This window comes from Mandrillus leucophaeus, unplaced genomic scaffold (genome assembly GCF_000951045.1).
Source record: "Mandrillus leucophaeus isolate KB7577 unplaced genomic scaffold, Mleu.le_1.0 Scaffold576, whole genome shotgun sequence".
Lineage (NCBI taxonomy): Eukaryota > Metazoa > Chordata > Mammalia > Primates > Cercopithecidae > Mandrillus > Mandrillus leucophaeus.
The window spans coordinates 62,649-77,776 of NW_012106208.1; the positions used below are offsets into that span (position 1 = coordinate 62,649).

Genomic DNA, 15,128 nt, shown 5'->3' on the forward strand with positions numbered 1-15,128 from the left:
GCGCCTGTAGTCCCAGCCACTCGGGAGGCTGAGGCAGAAGAATGTCGTGAACCTGGAAAGTGGAGTCTGCAGTGAGCCAAGATCACGCCACTGCACTCCAGCCTGGGCGACAGAGCAGAACTCCGTCTCAGAAAAAAATAAAATAAAATAAATAAAATAAAATAAAATGCATATTCCCGACCAAGCATGGTGGCTCACGCCTGTAATCCCAGCACTTTGGGAGGCCGAGGCAGGCTGATCACCTGAGGTCACGAGTTCAAGGCCAGCCTGGCTAACGTGGTGAAACCCCGTCTCCACTAATACAAAACTAGCTGGGTGTGGTGGTACGCACCTGTAATACCAGCTACTCAGGAGGCTGAAGCAGGAGAATCACTTGAACCCTGGAGGCAGAGGTTGCAGTAAGTCCAAATCATGCCACTGCACTCTAGCATGGGCAACAGAGTGAGACTCTGTCTCAAAAAAAAAAAAAAGGCATATTCCACGCCATATACCAGAGTTACTGAGTCAAAATCTTGGGAATGGGACCTAAGAGTCTGAATTTTTTACAGTCTTCAGATAATAATCCTGATACACACCAAATTTGAGACTCAATGATCTGAATAAAGGGTAGACAGAATGGGGAAGTTTCTCCTGTATCATATCTTTGACTACAAAGCTCAGATAGGTTTAATCCCAAGGCTTTCTACCCATAAAAAGAAACAAGAAACAAACAAAGCCAAGTTTAAAATTTACTCTTCTCCCTTAATGATGCCATTCTGTTTTTTCCTTCTTCAATTCCAATCCCTCTTTTTTTTTTTTTGAGACCGAGTCTCGCTCTGTTGCCCAGGCTGGAATACAGTGGTGCAATCTTGGCTCACTGCAAGCTCTGCCTCCCGGGTTCATGCCATTCTCCTGCCTCAGCCTCCTGGTAGCTGGGACTACAGGCGCCCACCACCAGCTCGGCTAATTTTTTGTATTTGTAGTAGAGATGGAGTTTCACCATGTTGGCCAGGATGGTCTCGATCTCCTGACCTCGTGATCTGCCCGCCTCGGCCTCCCAAAGTGCTGGGATTACAGGTGTGAGTCACCACGCCCGGCCTCCTCTCCCTCTTTCTAATAAAGCCTTAATCAGAATGAAAGACCACTACCTTCCTGAATGAAATGTAAAACATAACCAGAATGAAAGATTCAGTTTGTTCATTACTGACCAAGAGAACCCAAATCCCTTCTAATAAACTTAATTCAGAAGTCTCTTCTCTATTGGAAAACAGTATTTCCAAAGTAAAACATTTACTTTCAGTAATTTCCTATATTATTCCTCTTCAGTTTCAAATTTTCTACCAATTTCTCTATATTCTAATTCTATAATCCCATTACTAATCAACCATTGGAGCTTCACAACATGCTTTTTTTTTTTTTTTTTGAGATAAGAGTCTTGCTCTGCTGCCCCGGCTAAAGTGCAGTGGCATGATCTCAGCTCACTGCAACCTCCACCTCCTGGGTTCAAGCAATCTCCTGTCTCAGCCTCCCAAGTACCTGAGATTACAGGTGCGTGATCCCACACCCAGCTAATGTTTGTATTTTTAGTAGAGATGGGGTTTCACTATGTTGGCCAGGCTGGTCTCGAACTCCTGACCTCAGGTGATCCGCCCGCCTTGGCCTTCCAAAGTGCTAGGATTACAGGCGTGAGCCACCGTGCCTGGCCCACAGTTTCCATTTCTAAATCAAGCCTATTCCTAACATGGTTTTGGACTTGCAATTTTTATCATTATAATTGCTGTTCAGCAAGCACTTTCATCTATTTCGGTTGAATTGACCAAGAATCAGACTTAAATTCCAATAACCCAGTAAGAAATAACTCTTCAATCCACAAGTTAGTAGAAGCTAAGCTATGAGAATGCAAAAGCATTAAGAATGACATAATGAGGCCAGGTACGGTGGCTCACGCCTAAAATGCCAGCACTTTGGGAGGCTGAGGTGGGTGGATTACCGGAGGTCAGGCGTTTGAGACCAGCCTGACTAACATGGTGAAACCCCTTCTCTACTAAAAATACAAAAATTTAGCCAGGCATGGTGGCATGTACATGTAATCCCAGCTACTTGGGAGGTTGAGGCAGGAGAATCGCTTGAACCCGGGAGGCAGAGGTTGCAGTGAACCAAGATTGTGCCACTGCATTCCAGACTGGGCAACAAGAGCCAAACTCCATCTCAAAAAAAAAAAAAAAAAAAAAAAATTATATAATGGGCCAGGCGTGGTGGCTCAAGCCTGTAATCCGAGCACTTTGGGTGGCCGAGGTAGACAGATCACTTGAGGTCAGGAGTTCCAGACACCCCCTGGCCAACATAGTGAAACCCCGTCTCTACTAAAGATACAAAAAAATCGGCCGGGCGTGGTGGCTGGCGCCTGTAATCCCAGCTACTGGGAGACCGAGGCTGGAGAATCACTTGAACCTAGGAGGTGGAGTTTGCAGTGAGCCGAGATTGTGCCACTGCACTCCAGCCTGGGCGACAGAGTGAGACTCCGTCTCAAACAACAACAACAACAAGAATGATATAATGGACTTTGGAGACTCGAGATAAAGGGTGGAAGCGGGGTTAGGGATTGAAAAACTACACATTGGGGACACCATACACTCTTCAGGTGATAGGCGCAACAAAATTTCAGAAATAGCCACTAAAAAACTTATTTATGTAACCAAACACCACCTGTTCCCTAAAAACCTAGTAAAATAAAAACAAACCAACATAAATCAAGTTGGAACTGCTTTAATAGAGTAAATGAGTGCAATAAATGAACTCTCAACCTCCCTGTCCCCCCCCTCCCTTTTTGAGACACGGTCTCTCTCTCTCTGTCGCCTAGGCTGGAGTGCAGTGGTGCTATTATTGACTCACTGCACCCTCGACTTTCTGAGTTCAAGTGATCCTCCCACTTCAGCCTCCTCAGTAGCTAGGACCACAGGCGCACAACACCACGCCCAGCTAATTTAAAAAATTTTTTGTAGAGATAGAGTCTTGCTGTTACCCATGCTGGTCTTGAACTCCTAGCTTTAAGTGATCCTCTCACCTTAGCCCCTCAAAGTGCTTGGATTACAGATGTGAGTGATAGCACCCAGCCAGAACTCCTTATATCCGGAAGTCTTGGGATCTTTGTCAACCATTTCTCATATGGGCAGAGTCTGCGCTGTTTCTTTGCCTCTGGGGTGCTTGCTTTGATATATCTTTCCTTTCACATCACTAACATAGCATGTTACTAGATCATAATATTTTTTTTCCAAGAGAGGAAGAAAGAACATAAAGTTTTTTAAGAGTAGAGACTATTACATCTTTGTGTCTCAATACCTAAATGATGTATAGCAGAAAAGTCTGTAACACTAATTCCTCTTATGGATGTGGAAACTGAGGCCCAGAGGGTGTGGGCATACTCAAAGTTATATGCAGAATTCGAGGCAAAAATTCAATCCCAAATCTGATATTTCTCCCTTAATTCTGTGCGCTCTATCCATTACACTTTGAAGATTCTCAGCACTTGAAAAGCAGGAACTTTATATCTCTCACATGCCTCATACATTGCTACAGGAAATAAAGCAACAAATGACTAGATACTTACTGGAGGCATCTTCGATCAGGCTCTCTTTATCCTCAGATTTTGACAGTCTTCTTTTGGAAACCATTTTGACCGATGTCTTGTGCATTTAAATTACTTCCTAGAGCAAAATCGGGGAACAGAAGTTACCCTCTAGAAGATAAATTCTGAGAAGTTAAAGCTATTGTTCAAAGAAAACTGTTATATCCAAAATCAGTGGGGCTCACATCTCCATATTAATGTTATCTAAATTTAGGTGCTAAGCAAATTTCAACTCTCACATCTAGCCAATACTACCTTCCTTTCAAGTCTTAGTTGCCTCTTTAGGCAGACTACTTTGCTGTTGCTGAAGGATAAAACCCATCGCTCTCCATCTGAGATTCAAGACCCTCCATTATCTATCCCCCAGTGGACCTGTCCTTTAACTCATTATTTCAATACAATAGGTTAGGGACTGTGCTAGGTGCTGGGGTTACAACTGTGAACTAGACAGACATGATTCCTGTCCTCAGGGAGTTTACAGTGTAGTAACAAATAGCCTTAATGTACTGAACTACAGTTTTGTAAGTGCTATAAAAGTACAGGTTCTATGAGGGCTTACTAGGAAATTTAATCTAGTTGCTAGTAGGGGTGGTAAAAAGAAGCAAGGACAATTTCTTAGGGACAATCTCCTCGAATTTTTTTTCTTTTTTTTTTTCTTTTTTTTTTTTTAGTCGAGACAGGGTTTCACCATGTCGGCTAGGCTGGTCTCAAACTTCTGACCTCAAGTGATCCACCCACCTCGGCCTCCCAAAGTGCTGGGATTACAGATGTGAGTCACCCGGTCTGAAGAAGTGATTTTTTTTTTTTTTTTTTTTTTGGAGATGGAGTCTCACTCTGTCGCTCAGGCTGGAGTGCGGTGGTGCAATCTCGGCTCACTGCAAGCTCCACCTCCCGGGTTCACGCCATTCTCCTGCCTCAGCTTCCCAACTAGCTGGGACTACAGGCGCCCGCCACCACACCCGGCTAATTTTTTGTATTTTTATTAGAGATGGGGTTTCACCGTGTTACCCAGGATAGTCTTGATCTCATGACCTCGTAATCCGCCCACCTCAGCCTCCCAAAGTGCTGGGATTACAGGCGTGAGCCAAACCGACCGACGAAGTGATTTTTAGGCAGGGACTTGAGGACTGAAACAGGAGCTAGCCAGTAGAAGGCGTAGGAGAAGAGGAGTCTCATACTGAATACTCGAACTGAAACTAGGAGATGTGGAGTTAGAAATGAGCCAGCAGAGGTAGGGGAGTGCCTGAATCACATGACCTTTTAATCTTGTAAATCAGAACCTTCGTGGTCTCAGTGCCTTTGCACAAAGGTGTTCTTTTCATCTGAAGTGCTCTTATTTGCCTGGAAATTTCTACTCAGACCTAAACATTCAATCAAATGTCATCTTCCTTGAAAAGCGTTCCTCCTATCCCTAAGGGAGTTTGCTACTGCAGCTTCCCTGCTCCACAGGGTATATCTAAGGGGACCTTACCTCACACTAGACTGGAGCTCTTTGAGAGCAGGAACCCAGTCTCACCTACTCAATGCCCCTAATGCCCAGCATAGTTACCGGCATAAAGAAAATTTCTGAGAATATTCAGAGTGAGAAAAGCTGGCAGGGCAAGGGAAATGCTACAAGTTAATAAGAACTGTTTCAAGTACTTTACATTTAATAATTCATTAATTTCCCACGAAACTTTTTGAGGTGGGTACCATTATTCTTCTCATCATCCCGGCGGAACTGGGATTCTAACTTGGGCAGTCTGGCTGCAGCACCTGTGCTCTTCACCACCTATACTTACTCTTGATGACAATAATGACTTATAATAATGGTTAACATTTACGAGGTATCGGGCGCTGTGCTAAGCTTTTTATTTGTCGCCGCTTCGGTTAATACAGATAACCATTATCAGCCATCTTGCAGATGGAAAAACTAAGGCAAGTCAGGACGTCCGGCTTCCAGGCACCCGCCTTTAACACGTGCAATACCATCTGGCTTCCAGAAAAGTCCAACAGACGTGAGATGAGGCCGACTGTCTGGACTAGTTCATCGGGAAGGGGGTGAGGGTAAAAGCCTTTCTCGTTTCCTCATTTTAACGACGCAGAAAGGTACCTGTGGGGATTATCCCATCTCAGCGCAGATGAGGAAGCCGAGGTTCGGGGCGCGAGCCCCAGAGAAGAACTCCAACCGCGGCTCGGACTTAGAGATTAGGCCGCAGGGGAGCGGGGCCTCAAGAGACTACGACCACTGCTCCACTAACTCACCGAGAAGCCGTCACCGCCCGTCGTTTTCGACTTTCCCGCCATGCCCGACGCCTCTCTGACGCCACCGAGGCGCGCCATGACGTGACGTCAACTTCCGCGCCGGAAGTGGAATGCCAGGCAGCCCCCTGAAGGCAGTAGGCTGGGCTCACAGCTGCAGCCCAGTTTTGGGCTAACCGGGAATAGGGGCTTGAGAAGGCCCGGAGGCGAAGTCAAAGAGAAGCACCTGCGCCCCGGTGAAGAGACGCTCGCCCATCATCGGCTGGGAGGCAGCTTTCAGTAAGATGGCAGGGCCAGAACTGTTGTTCGACTCCAACACCTGCCTTTGGATGGTCCTACCCATCGTTATCACTTTCTTCGTAGGCATGATCCGCCACTACGTGTCCATCCTACTGCAGAGTGACAAGAAGCTCACCCAGAAACAAGTATATGACAGGTCAGCGCCCTCCCTTCTCCTGCCTACCTCACACCGCCGTGACCTTGGGCAAGAAAGTGCAGGAGTTCTGTCAATTTGTCTAGGTTCATGTCTCGCCCCCCACTGGCAGGGTGACCTTACCCGTTACCTCTGTGTTTCACTTTTGTCTTCTGTGAAATGGGGATGATAATAGTACCTGCCTCATAGACAGGTGGGAATCAAATTAGATGATGTCTGTAAAGCCCTTAGTACAGGATCTAGGACGTATTGAGTGTTACAAAAACAAAAACAAAAACGGTGCTGTTAATCCTTTAGGTTAGTCGCCAACCCTTGGTGGGTTTACCTATGAACTATCCCATCCTACCGTTTCGTCGGGAAGAGTGCCAGGTGCGTTAGAGCTTTTAGCAGTTGTAACATACAGTCAGGTGAGTGTGATAATCTGCATTCTACCAAATTGCTGTTCCAATAGTCGGCTGAGATGCTAAGTACCAAAGCGCTTTGCAATCTGTAACACTGCCGTTAGAGATGTAAGGAATTGTAATTATCATTTCCCTTCCTAGAGTGGAGGCAAATTCCTCACATACTTCATTGCAGTATTAATTAATTAATTTATTTATTTATTTTATTTTTGAGACGGAGTTTCGCTCTTGTTGCCCAGGCTAGAGTGCAGTGGCGCGATGTCAGCTCACTGCAACCTCCGCCTCCCAGGTTCAAGCGATTCTCCTGCCTCAGCCTGCCAAGTAGCTGGGATTACAGGCGTGAACCCTGCGCCCATCCCCTCATCGCAATATTTATATACAGAGACAGGAATTTGAGATGATTATCGGTGGGTATCTAGACATGTACCCCTTCATATTAAAATAATAGTTTTCTCCCAGCTGCTTGAGATGCCGAGGCAGGAGGGTTGTTGAAGACCAGCCTGGGCAACATAACGAGACCTTATCTCTTAGAAAAACAAGCAATTTTCCGTCAATTCTGATGGCTTTCAGAAACCATCTCAGGTAAGTGCTACTATATCTTTAGCACCTCCTTCTCACTTACTAATTTCTCGTTTTAATAGAGTAAGCCTCAGGCTAAGAACTTTCCCACAGGTAACAGTATCTAGTTAAAATTTAATGTTGTTTTGTTTCTACTGTACTTACTTTAAGTTTCTTTTTTGTGACAGTACTGGATTTCCATTTGCTGGTAATTTAAAGATTCCTTGAAAATTATATAGATGGGGAAAAAGTTGATATATAAAAAGTATTAAATATGTAATGATGCAAGTGCTAGACAAAAATTCTAACATGGCATGAGAGTGACTGAAGTTTAGGAAGCACTGCTGTAACATTTTCAGTTCTTCCCAATTATGCCAAGAAGAATAATAACCATTTACTCTATATCAATGATACTCTATATCATTACTCTATATCAGTAATGATACTCACATATCATTACTATGCGAAGCACTTATATTCGTTAACTTATTTAAGACTCAAAGCAACTCTATGAGGTACATATTGTCTCATTTTATAGATATTGAGGCTTTAACAAGTTCCATGGTCACACATGGTTACATTCAGGACTTCACACCAAGCCTTCTGGTCTTGGGCTTTTTCCACTATACCACAGCAATCACTTTATCTTTCTGTAGCATTAGTTTTTAGAACTGACCAGAGCCAACACCCACCCTGGAGTGAACCTTAAGAAGTCAACTTACTGGCTGGGCCTGGTAGCTCACACTTGTAATCCCAGCACTTTGGGAGGCTGAGTCAGGTGGATCATGAGGTCAAGAGATTGAGACCATCCTGGCCAACATGGTGAAATCCCATCTGTCCAAAAAAAAAAAAAATTAGCTGGACATGGTGGTGCACCCCTGTAGTCCTAGCTACTCGGGAGGCTGAGGCAGGAGAATTGCTTGAACCCGGGAGGTGGAGGTTGCAGTGAGCTGAAATCGCACCACTGCACTCCAGCCGGGCAGCAGAGCGAGACTCCGTCTCAAAAAAAAAAAAAAAAAAAAAAAGTCATTTACCACAGAAAGAAGGGCTGTAGAAAAATGCAAAGTGGGGAAAGCTCAGACATTTAGCATTTTTTGGCACCTATAAATTTTTCTTATTTTATCCTTACATTAGCACAGAGGTAGATACTCCTAAACCCATTTTTACAATTGAAGAAGAGGAAGCCTGGAAAAGTTAAGTAGCCTTTCCAAAGTAACCAAAGTAGGGAAATATTATGCCTATACTTGAACTCAGATCAGTCTGACTCCCAGGTTAAACCCTCTTCAACCGTGATTCCTGCTGTCATAGATCCTCTGCCACGATTTTCTGCCCATGGTTCACTATTAGAGCAATGATTCTGAATTATATCAGATCCAGTGCTCTCTTTTGTAATCCCAAAATGAAATTCACAGTTAGTGTAGTCTATATACAAGAACTTTTTTTTTTGGAGACTGGAGTGTCACTCTGTTGCCCAGCCTGGAGTCCAGTGGTGTGATCTTGGCTAACTGCAATCTCCACCTCCCTACCTCAAGCAATTCTTCTGCCTCAGCCTCTTCAGTAGCTGGGATTACAGGCATGTGCCACCACGCCTGGCTAATTTTTGTATTTTAGTAAAGATGGGGTGTGAGCCATCGCGCCCGGCCAAGAATATTTTCTTAAGAAGGAATGTAACAGCTGGGCACAGTGGTACACACCTGTAATCCCAGCACTTTGGGAGGCCGAGGCAGTCAGATCTCTTGAAGTCAGGAGTTTGAGACCAGCCTGGCCAACATGGTGAAACCTCATCTCTACTAAAAATACAAAAATTAGCCAGGCATAGTGGCGCATACCTGTAGTCTCAGCTACTCAGGAGGCTGAGGCAGGACAATTGCTTAAACCCAGGAAGCAGAGGTTACAGTGAGCGGAGATCGCTCCACTGCGGTCCAGCCTGGGCAACAGAGCAAGACTCCTCAAAACAAAACAATTTGGTGAGATATTCAAAAGTCATGTGGGACATGGGAAAATTCTTTGTATTATGTGACTGTCCCCAGGACTAAGGGATACTCATCTCTTGCATCATACAAATGACAGTTACGTGATTTTTCCCCACAGTTCCATGATTTTAACAATCAAAAATTTCCACAGATTACCATAAGGCCCCCTAGAGGGCAGTACCACCCCCATGAAGAACCAACCACTGCTCTAGAGAAAACTCAATGTCTCTGCTCATAATTGCTCTGTCCCATAAGTGAGGTAGTTGGATTATGCCAGCTCTGACATGGGGCGGTTGAGCCTCATCAAGTTATCATTTGACTTAGGTGAAATGCTGTACACACTGAACCACCCTAAGTCCAATAAAAAGGTGTATTTCAGTTGTAAAACTTTTTTTTTTCTTTTTTGTTTTTAAGAGACAAGTCTTGCTATGTCACCCAGGCTGGAGAGCACTGGCACAGTCAAGGCTTACTACAGCCTCAACATCTCAGGCTCAAGGATCCTCCCACCTCAGCCTCTCAAGTAGCTGGGACTATAAGCATGTGCTACCACGTTCAGCTAATCTTTAAATTTTTTGCAAAGATGGGGTGTCCTCTCTTTCCCAGGCTGGTCTCAAACTCCTGGTCTCAAGTGATCCTTCCATCTCAGCCTTCCAAAATGCTGGGATTATAGGCATGAGCCACTGTGCCCAGTGGGGTAAAACATTTTTCTAAATATACTATAAATGTCCATTAGCAGCCTGGCATGGTGGCTCACACCTGTAATCCCAGCACTTTGAGAGGCCGAGGTGGGCATATCACGAAGTCAGGAGATCAAGACCATCCTAGCTAACACAGTGAAGCCCCATCTCTACTAAAAATACTGAAAATTAGCTGGGCGTGGTGGCACACACCTGTAACCCCAGCTACTTGGGAGGCTGAGGCAGAAGAATCGCTTGAATCCAGGAGGTGGAGGTTGCTGTGAGCCGGTATCACGCCATTGCACTCCAGCCTGAGCAACAGAGCAAGACTCTCTTTCAAAAAAAAAAAAAAAAAAATTATATTAGTGCCAGGCGTGGGGTCTCATGCCTGTAATCCCAGCACTTTGGGAGGCCAAGGCGGGTGGATCACCTGAGGTCAAGGGTTTGAGTCCAGCCTGGCCAACATGTCGAAACCCCGTCTCTACTAAAAATACAAAAATTAGCTTGGCGTAGTGGCATGCACCTGTAATCCCAGCAACTTGGGAGGCTGAGGCAGGAGAACCACTTAAACCTGGCAGGCAGTGGTTGCAGTGAGCAGAGATCACGCCACTGCACTTCAGCCTGGGCAACAAAGTGAGACTGTCTTAAAAAAAAAAAAAAAGTCCATTAGCCTGAGTGATCACAAAGTGAATGTTTGGTTTCTTAAATGATTAGGCTTTTGCTGCTTCAAAACTTAACTAAAAATTTTCTGACGGTGCAGTGGTTCAGGCATGTAATCCTAGCTCTTTAGGAGGCCGAGACAGGCAGATCACCCGAGGTCAGGAGTTCAAGACCAGCCTGGCCAACATGACAAAACCCCATCTCTACTAAAAATACAAAAATCAGCCAGATGTGGTGGTGCGTGCCTTTAGTCCCAGCTACTCTGGAGGCTGAGGCCGGAGAATCGCTTGAACCTGGGAGGCAGAGGTTGCAGTGAGCGGAGAGCATGCCATTGCATATGACATAATCATAGCCCATTGCAGCCTCGAACTCTTGGGCACAACCCTCCTGTCTCAGCCTGCCAAGGAGCTGGGACTACAGGTGCATCAATGCCATTACACCTGCCTAGTTTTTATGTTTTTATAGAGACAGTGTCTGGCTATGTTGCTCAGGCTGGTCTCAAACTCCTGGCCTCAAGGTATCCTCCTACTTTGGCCTCCCAAAATGCTGGGATTACAGGCATGTGCTATCATGCCTGGACATGATTTTTTTTTTTTTTTGGCTAAATAATATTCTACTATATAGATATACCAGATTTTAAAATCTATCAATGGATGAACACTTGGATTGTTTCTTTTTGACTATTATGACTATTTTGACTATTATGAATAATGCTGCTATGAGTTTTTATGACAGGTTTTTATACGAAAACCATACGTTTTCATATAAATATTTCATATAAATGTTTATATGAAACTGTATGGTTTTCGTATAAAAACTTGTACACAAAAACTCATAGCAGCATGTTTTCAATTCTCCTGGGCATATACCTAGGAGTAGAATTGCTGAGTCATACCTTAACTCTATGTTTAAATTTTTTTTTTTCTGGAGACAGGGCCTTGCTCTTTAACCCAGGTTGAAATGTAGTGGTATAATCACAGCTCACTGCAGCCTTGGCCTCCTGGGCTCAAGTGATGCTCCCACTTTAGCCTCCCAAGTAGCTGAGATTACAGGCTTGTGCCATGTAGCTAAGCTAATTTTTTTTTTTTTTTTTGGTGGAAACAGAGTACTGCTTTGTTGCCCAGGCTGGTCTCAAACTCCTGTGCTCAAGTAATCCTCTCCCCTCAGCCTCCCAAAATGCTGGGATTACAAGCATGAGCCACCACAGTGGGCCTATGTTTAACTTTGAGGAGGTGCCAAACTGTTTTCCAAAGTGGCTGCGTCATTTTACATCCCCTCTAGCAGTGTATGAGAACTCCAGTCTCCTGACATCCTCACTGATGCTTTTATTGTCTGTATTTTAGCCAAAAATCCTTTTTATATCTTCTTTCATTTTTTTTTTTCTTTTAAATAGAGACAGGATCTCACTATGTTGCCAAGGTTGTTCTTGAACTCCTGGGTGCTCAGGCAATCCTCCTACCTAGGTCTCCTAAAGTGCTTGGATTACAAGCGTGAGCCATGACACTTAGCCTTATATCTACTTTTTAGTGGATGAAGTGATTTTGATTTGCAGTCTTCTATTGATTAATGATGCTGAGCCTTTTTTTTTTTTTGAAACAGGATCTTGCTCTCTCACCAAGGCTGAATTGCAGTGGTGCCACCACAGCTCACTGCAGCATCAACCTCCTAGGCTCAAGTGATCTTCCCACCTCAGTCTCCCAAGTAGCTGAGACTACGGGCATGCACCACCATTCCCAGCTAATTTTTGTATTTTTTTGTAGAAATGGTGTTTCACCATGTTACCCAGGCTGGTCTTGAACTCCTGGGCTCAAGCAATCCACCTGCCTCCACCTCCCAAAGTGCTAAGATTAGAAGCATGAACCAATGCGCCCAGCCAAGCATCTTTTCATGTGTTTATTGGCCACTGTGTATCTTCTTCGGAGAACTATCTACTCACATTCTTTGCCTATTTTTTAATTGGGTTGTCTTTTTCTTGTTCAGCTGTAAACGTTCTTCGTATATTCTTCATATTAGACCCTTGTCAGCTATATGATTTGCTTTTTGACTGAAAAGATAATTCCTCTTCCATAGATCCCTATATTAGATGATTTCTAAGGTCTAAGATTACTATCTTCTGCAATTTAACATTTAAATAAAACGACACCCTCCCTGCCCTCTCCCCTACCCACCCCACCCCACTCAAATACCCATGTTAAAAATCTTCCTTAAAGATGAATGAAGGGAACAAACATGCCAGTCATAGGAGAAGGTGGCACTACCTTCCTTTTAGTTTTTTTGAAAAATCCATCCTCTGGGTTGTTGAAGTAATATTTTCATGTCAAGAAAGACTAGTAGAGGAAAAAAAGTGTTTTAAGTATAAGAGCTATGACACAGCAAATTGTCAAATTACTCCCCAGGGGCTTAGTCAGAAGGCCTTTAGGATATGCTTTTCCGCTCAGAGCTGTCAGCCTACTTGGCAGGCAACCTGACACTTTAGCTGAGTCACATTTAAAAACAATTTCCTAAGAAGGGTGAGGTCACCATGACAGCAAACACCATCAGGCCACAGCTTAATTACTAAATTGCCAACCTTCAGCTTTCCCCAAAGTCCCCTTATAAAACATTCAGATATCTACTGCCCAACAGTGAATCGTGGAGCTTTTTAATAAAAGATAAATGAGTACCTGTTTGGGAATGTATTTTCCATTTTCCCTGAGGACTCTGCTTCGAATTAGGACTTGACTGAAAAATACAACCAACACAATGAGATTTTTAAAAGTGAAACACTAGAAGAAAATCGGAGAGTCAAGTAGAAGAACTATTTAAACACAAGAGAGGGCCTATTTGGTAACAGCTCTGTGTGGAAACTTTCCAAAATACAAGTATCTTTGAAACCACCGTAAACATATTTAACCTAACAATTAGGTTTTCAGAAAAGTATTTTTCAGAAGTGACTATGTTTCTGAACAAATAAATATTTCAGAGGAAGGTACATTTGGGACATTATATCTAGCTTTTGCTTATTTGATAATAAGCTAGGAAGACGCCTTCTCTGAGTGAAAAGAATAGTTGGACACTGCTCAGGAGATCTGGGGTCAGGAGAAAGGGAGAAGGGTGAGGATAAAAGAAGGAATTTCTTATTACCTACAGAGAAATGAGAACAGGCCTTGAGAGGGTTGCTATCTGATGGACAAATAGAAATCCTACCCAGGAGTCAGACTGTTAGAAAGCTCTCAGCAAACATTTATTGAATAAATGAAATTACTAGGGGAACTTAACTGTTAGAGCTATAGTTCATCATTAAATATTGTGCTAGGCCGGGTGTGGTGGTTCACATCTCTAATCCCAGCACTTTCGAAGGCGAAGGCAGGTGGCTCACTTAAGCCCAGGAGTGTGAGACCAGCCTGGGCAACATAGCAAGACCCTGACCCCCCAAAAAAAAGAAAAGAAAATTAGCTGGGCTGGTAGCACATGCCTCTGGTCCCAGCTACTCAGGAGGCTGAGGCAGAAGGCTCACCTGAGCACGCGAGGCAGAGGTTGCAATGAGCTGAGATGGTGCCACTGCTCTCCAACCTGGGCGACAGTGGAGACCCTGTCTCAGTTTAAAAAAAAAAAAAAAAGTGTTATGTAACAAAGGGGTGTTGCTAAGATGCAAATGACAAAACAGAGATTGAAATACTAATTTTTTTTTAGGTACTCAAAAGTTCATTAAAGGGGGAAAGGAAGAAAAGGTCCTTAAATTAATGGAAATCTTGAAACATGAAAAAAAATTATGGACAGAAATGAACATATAAAAACTGTGCTTGGCTTTTTCTCTCTACCCAATACAAACCACTTGTTCTAAGCAGTCAGTACCGCTGGGGTCTCCCTTGTCACACTACTCATATTCTAGCTTCTCCACATGCTGGGAATGTTCCAGTGCCCTTTCCTTTCCAAGTTCTACTCCATCATGCCTTAACACCTTCTTCAAGCCTCAGCATCTCCACGAAGCTTTTCCCAATGCTTGGAGCCCTCATGGAATTCTCTCCACTTTCCTCCTGAGCTCATTATGCTGTACAGTTCTCTACTTCATCTACAGGGCTACAGAGGCAACATGTAATACATTCTGCTCCCTGGCTGCTAAAGATACTCAAAGTGTGGTCAGTGTTCCAATGCTGGTCTGTGATAAGCACAGACATTGAGATTAAGGATTTAGAGACTTTTATAATAATTTGACATTGTCACAACATCCAAATACATGATCAAAATATTTTACAAAAGTATTAGCCTACAAGAGATTAGAAATTTAAAAAACAAAAAAACCCCAAAACCGGCCCTTCACCATTGACAGTCTAAGAAGCACTGGGTCTAGAGTAATGGGTAAAAACTTAAGCTCTGGAGTTGAACACGTGGGTTCAATCCCATCTCTGCCACTCATTAGCCATGTGATCTTGGGCAAGTCACTTAAATTCCCTAAGTGTCTATTCTGTACAAGGGTAGATTTATTCTTTCATTGAACAAATATTTCTTGAAATTCTTTTGTTTTTTGTTTTTTGTTTTTTTTTTTGAGACGGAGTCTCACTCTGTCACCCAGGCTGGAGTGCAATGGCCGGATCTCAGCTC

At 43.7% G+C, this 15,128-nt stretch overlaps 1 protein-coding gene and 1 long non-coding RNA gene across 2 annotated transcripts in view; one reads left to right on the top strand and one right to left on the bottom strand.

Moving 5' to 3' along the window:
- LOC105552828 (Fanconi anemia group D2 protein-like) overlaps positions 1-15,128 on the bottom strand; it is a 119,154-nt gene that overhangs the window by 21,134 nt on the left and 82,892 nt on the right. The gene's annotated exons all lie outside the window — the stretch shown is intronic.
- The window catches only part of LOC105552800, a 16,950-nt gene continuing 7,803 nt past the window's right edge, over positions 5,982-15,128 (top strand). Inside the window, exon 1 of the long non-coding RNA XR_001008074.1 lies at positions 5,982-6,281. This is a non-coding gene — a long non-coding RNA (uncharacterized LOC105552800). The remainder of the gene's footprint in view (positions 6,282-15,128) is intronic.